The following is a 6,255-nucleotide window of genomic DNA, read 5'->3' as shown; positions in this document are numbered from 1 at the left end:
AGGCAATATGAAAGGGTTTGGTTTATGGAGAGGTTTGAAAATCTACATCAAATGAACAAACACTTTTGTTCAGTAATCATATCTATCTCAAGATGGAAAGAAAGATGTGGATATAACATTCTATAGAATTTTTTTTTTTTGCTTATGCACGGGTTGGGCGCTGTCTTTTCTTTTTTGGGGGGGTATTCTCAGTGCTATTTAATAAATATTTTTTGAATTGAAATCAATTGGTTTAGGGGTTTTCATGATGCTGATACACACAGTTTTTATAAGTAGATTAAAGCTTCAGAATGATGGCAACTTCATATATATGTATATATTCACATATATTATGAGTATATGTATATATATACATATCTGTATATGCATATGAACAAAATTTGAAAATTTTAAGAACTTCACAAAATTTGCAATATTGATTTATCCATCCATAATAATAGAACGTGCTTAATCCTTCCTCTCCACTTACTGGAGTTCCTCCTTGGGGCCTCCTGGGTCAAATCCATTCGCCCAGTGAGACGTCCTGCCAAAAGAGCTGGACCCTGGAAGGAAGGTCCCTGTAGCCAAAAATGACTCCTTCATCTCTGCGGGACCTCCAAATTGTGAGGAAAATCACTCCTACAATAATTTTCTGGAACTCAGCAGTGGTGATGTGTCAAAGGCTCATTTATTGTCATTCTTGAGAGACTGGGCCACCCAGTGTGCAGGTGGTGGGTGACCAAAAAATGAAGGCTTGCAGGTCCCTTTTATCCCCTATTCCCTAACGTGAATGGACCCTCCCCTTTTTCATCATTGGTCTGATTACTCAAGAGTTACAATCCACGTGCAAAAACTAGCTAATTTTAATGAAGTATTTTTAACCAATGGGGGAGGTGATACAGGGACAATTCTTCAATTCCTCCCTTATATGGACACAACTCAGGAGAAGACCTAATTGCAACCAGCTCAGGGTTTTGCTGAACCATGTGATTTTGTTTGCCTGAGTGGGGGAAGGAGAAGGAGACCTTTTTCCTCAAACAGGTCTGGAGGAGTATAATTTGAATGGTGACTATGTTACATTCTTATTCAGAGGAGACCATTCCCCATTTCCTCACAATATATACACATATATTATGAGTACATGTGCATATATACATATCTATATGCATATATGAACAATATTTGAAAATTTTAAGAACTTCATAAAATTGCAATATTGATTCATCCATAGTAAGGGGAAAGAAGCATGGCTTTTTAAATGCTTGTTTCTGGCCCTTTGGTGACTATTCATTGCTTATGCAGTGAGGCCTGAATTCCTAAGGATGCTATTCAATGACTTCCACAATCTGGCTCCAACTTCCATTTCCAATTTTATCTTAAACTGTGCTTCAGCCAAACCTGACTTCTCCTGAACAGCTCTCCCTAAGCATGACTTTTCTTGTGTTGTTAGGTCTACCAAGAATACCCTCTCTACCCATTTCTACCTGGAAATGTCCAATTCTATCCTTCAAGGTACAGACAGATCATGTCACCTCCTCCATGAAGGCTTCAGCTTATGCATCACCTTCTACATGAAGACTTTCCTGGTTCCCACCCCTACTCCCATCCAACTAATCCCTTCTGCTCAAGATGACTTTGCAATTATTTTGTATATATTCTTTACATTCTTGTATATGTACATATTATTTCCACTGATAGTATTCAAGTTCCTTGAAGGCAGGCCTTGTTTCATTCTCTGTATTCTCAGCACCTGGGACAGTACCTGGCACACTGAAGACACTTAATGTCTAGAATATTGAGGTGTTGATTTCCTGATCTCACTCTTTGCCACAAGCAATTTTCCCCTCCTCAACACCTACAGCAGATATCCTATTGCATTTATCCTATTGTTTTTATATCATAGTCATTTATGTATTTCTCTCATCTCCTCTATCAGAATGTAAGCACCTTGAAAAGCAGCAGAAATTAGGTTCCATTCCTTTTTGTAGCCCCCAGTGCACATAGGCATAGTGCCTTCCTCTTAGAAAGTGAATATTTTTGAGTAAATGAATAGATACATAAATGAATGAATGAATGAATGAATGAATGGTGTTCTCGGTGTTGGAAGAGTTATGCTGAAAAGAAAAACTTTCATAGTGTAGATGACAGGTGAAAAGTGGCTTTTTTTTGTTTTGTTTTGTTTGTTTTTTTAGTGAGGCAATTGGGGTTAAGTGACTTGCCCAGGGTCACACAGCTAGTAAGTGTTAAGTGTCTGAGGCCGGATTTGAACTCAGGTACTCCTGACTCCATGGCCGGTGCTGAAAATTGGCTTTTAATGTGGTATAGACTTTATCAAAATTGTAAAGGATGAAAGATACTCAAAGGAATTTGTGATCTCATCAATGTGAATATTCTTTTTAATAAGGTAGAATACATCCTCTCCATGCCAGCCTGCCCTATGTGATTCTCGTCCTTGTGATCAGTTCTTGCTTATTCTGGCACTGATGGATTGCCACTAGAACAAGTATCTCACCTCAAACATATTTGTATTGAGCCCTGGACACCATACCTCTAGATCTGATTTTTGCCAATAACCAATTATGTGACTTTAGACAAGTCATTTGACTTTATGGGTTTCTATGGTTTTTTGTGTATATAATAATCAGGTTTGACTAGATGACCTCTAATGTCCCAACTCTAAAACTATCAATTTATATTGAAAATACTACATATCTGTCCTATTTAGTCTTAAAATTTCTCAAGATTTTAAGTTTTCAGGGAATAGAAATTATCATTGTTTTTTAAAGTTTTAAACTATTATTCTATTTCACCTTTTCAATTGTCCAAAATCCTCAGATCTTAGATTTGGATCTGGAAAGGGCCTCCCAGGCCATCCTTGGTTTTACAGATGAGGAAACAGAGGACAGAGGGAAACAGTGACTGCCCAGAGTCACACTGGGAGGGAATGCACTTGAAACTGGGGACTTCAACTGTTAATATAACATCCTTTCCATGACATAATACTGTTGGCAAAAGTGGAATGTGCCTCATGTTTTACATCCCAAAGAATGAAACTTTTCTCTAGTGCCTTATTTCCTCAATAGTTTATTTATGTTGGGAGAGAGGGAAGGAGGAAACGATTGGTTTTTGAGATGCACATGAAACTTATGGGAGGAATTGTCCACATCTTTATGGGCGGGAGCAACATATGCATTTGGCTGAACCATCTGTATAAATGTTGCCAGATTCCAATATATTTATAATTCTAAAGGCTTATGATTTATGATTACTATTTTAATATATTTGTGATTTAAACTTATTTTTACTGGCATACAATAAGCTAGTCAGCACAAAACAAAGTCTGGACAGTTTATGAAAAGTACATCCACAATATATGTATGTATGTGTATATGTGTGTACATACCTCAATGTATATGTAATTAACTTACTATATTGTAAATGCTACTTTTTTCCCTTAAAGAAAATACTCAACTTTCTAAAATACTCAAAAAATCAATCAGCAATCATTTTTAAGCATCTACTGTGCCAGATGCTAAAATAGTCACTAGGGGTAAAAATACTACTAATGAAACAATCCCTACTGGCAAGGAGCTAACATTTGAATGGGGAACACAAGGACATTTAGAAGTATGTAGAGAATAAATGAAAATAAATATAAAATAGTTAAATAGAAGAGAGCATAGGAGAGAGGACCAGGAAAAGCTTTATGTAGAATGTTGTATTTGTGCTGTGTCTGGAAGGAAGAGAAGGATTGTGGGAGTTGAAGATGACCTATAGTACATTTAGGACATGGGGTATAGCCAGTGTAAAGAAGTGAAAAATGGAGGATCATGTGTGAGAAATGTGGAGGACAGTTTTACTGGATTGCAGTGGGAAGAGAACTAATATTCAATGAGGCTACATAGATTCAGGGCCAGGCTTGGGGTGGGGGTGGGGGCTTTAAAAGCTAAATAGGGTATTTTATTTCATACTAGAGTTGACTGAGCAGGGGGAAAACAAGGCCAGTTTTGGACTTAAGGAAAATCACTTCAGCAGCAGTGTGTAGGATGGACTCGAGTGGGGTGAGAATTGAGGCAAAGAGAACAATTTAGAGATTGTTGCAATAATCTAGTTGGTAAATGAGGACCTGAATGCTTTCCTAGCCAATATGTCTGAAAATTGAAAGCCATTATAAAGGTTATTAAGTTGTTGTTTGTCCTTCATTCTCAAAGAGGACCATGACATCGGGGTGATGTCATGACTTGCACTGAATTGGATTTAAGTGAGGCAGGGCTATGCAAAGTCACCAGCCTCATTCTCTTCTCCAGAGCCACCTGGGTCCAGTGGCAAGATATAGATCAGGATGACTGGAGATGACCCTGGATGTTTGAGGTAATTGGAGTTAAGTCACTTGTCCAGGGTCACACAGCTAGTAAGTGTCAAATGTTTGAGCCTGGAATTGAACTCAGGTCCCCCTGACTCCAGAGCTAGTGCTTTATCCACTGTGCCACCTAGCTACTCCCCCCACCCCAAAGGTTATTAAATAGTACTTATTGAACAGGGTTGGTTGGTTGTTGTCCTTCATTCTTGAAGAGGACCAAAATGACATCATTATGTTACAGTCAAGTTACAGTTTGTTTGACTGTGGCTGATCAGACCAGTATGAGCTCAGAATGCTCTACCACAGGTCAGGCACAAATAATCCATGTGAACATTTGGGTTGGATTCTCTAAATATGAGCATCTCACATTTCTTTTGAGCTACCTCAATTCTATTTTGCTCATAGAGCAAAGCACTTTCTCTGATGAGGGCACTCCATGCTGGGTGGTTCTATGCCAATGTCTCCCATGTCAAGCAATCAATTCCAAAGTTCTTAAAAGGGACCTCGAGAGTGTCCTTATATCACTTTTTTTGACCACCATGTGAGCCCTTGCCTTCTGTGAGTTATCCTTAAATAGTCATTTGGCATTTGAACAATGTGGCTAGCCCACAGGAGTTGTGCTTTCTGCAGTAGTTTGTTATTAAATAGCACTTATTGAAAAGGGTATTGCATGAGGAATGCTGTGCTGGTGAAGTGAACATAATAACTAGAGGTTGGAAGCCTTGGGTTTGAATCTTGATCCTAACATTTAACTAGCTCTAAGACCATGAGCATTTATTCTGTTTATCTGTAAGATGGGGATTACAATACTTGCACCTGCTTCTTAGGTTTGTTGGGAGGCTTGATGAAAGGATATGTACAGCAAAGCAGGATAAAGTGGGTAGAGCACTAACTTTAGAGTCACAGGGCTTCTATTAAGAGCTTACCTATGATACTACCTGTGTGACTTTTGGCAAGTCATTTAACCCCCACAAACCTCATTTTCTTCATTTGTTAAGTGAAGAAGCTAAATTAGCTTCTGAAGTCCCCTCCATCGCTAGATCTCTGTAGCCAGATCGGGGGGTCTCTGGTGCACATGCAGATTCCAGTTTCCTAAGATGGCATCATCTGTACAAAGAAGATCATCTTAGCATATTGATGGGGTCTGCTCATGCACTAGACCCTTACTGTACTCTTTAGGAACTTAAAGTGTTCAATGTCAGGTTTTTTTGTTTGTTTGTTTGTTTTTTTAGTGAGGCAATTGGGATTAAGTGACTTGCCCAGGGTCACACAGCTAGTAAGTGTTAAGTGTCTGAGGCCGGATTTGAACTCAGGCACTCCTGACTCCAGGGCCAGTGCTCTATCCACTGAGCCACCTAGCTGCCCCCAATGTCAGTTTTAGGTGTGAGGAAGGGATATGTAAAAAGAGGCACAGTTCCAGCTTGCATGGAACTTGCAACCTTGTTGGTTATGGACCATTTTCAAAGGCATGTGCCAAAGGAATAAAACAGAGCACCTAACAGCCAGGGGTGCAATATTATTTAAACATAGAAACAAAAACTGTAAAACTAAGAGTGATGCTAGACTTTTTAATGCCTTCTTGTGTTTTACGTATTACTCTACATTTTGAAGATTTTGAACAAATTATATCAATGTGTTAAGCCTCTCATATAAATAACATCTCACTTCTAACAACAGATGTTGACTGATAAGCACCCAATAGAGGGTCAAAATGAATGTGGTTGTATTTTTTAAAACAGAAATAAATATGTCAGAAATAGCCAAAAAGTACTTATTTCATCCATAAGGCCAAAGTGAATGGGAGGTTGTGTTTAGAGATGAGAGAAGATGGCAGTCTAAATGGAAACAACTTGGCTATCAGGTGAAAAGAAGAAAGCTAAAACTAATGCAGCAAACAATACAGAGAAGTGCAGGGT

Source organism: Dromiciops gliroides, chromosome 1 (assembly GCF_019393635.1).
Source record: "Dromiciops gliroides isolate mDroGli1 chromosome 1, mDroGli1.pri, whole genome shotgun sequence".
Lineage (NCBI taxonomy): Eukaryota > Metazoa > Chordata > Mammalia > Microbiotheria > Microbiotheriidae > Dromiciops > Dromiciops gliroides.
Note: the sequence above shows the minus strand (reverse complement) of the source record.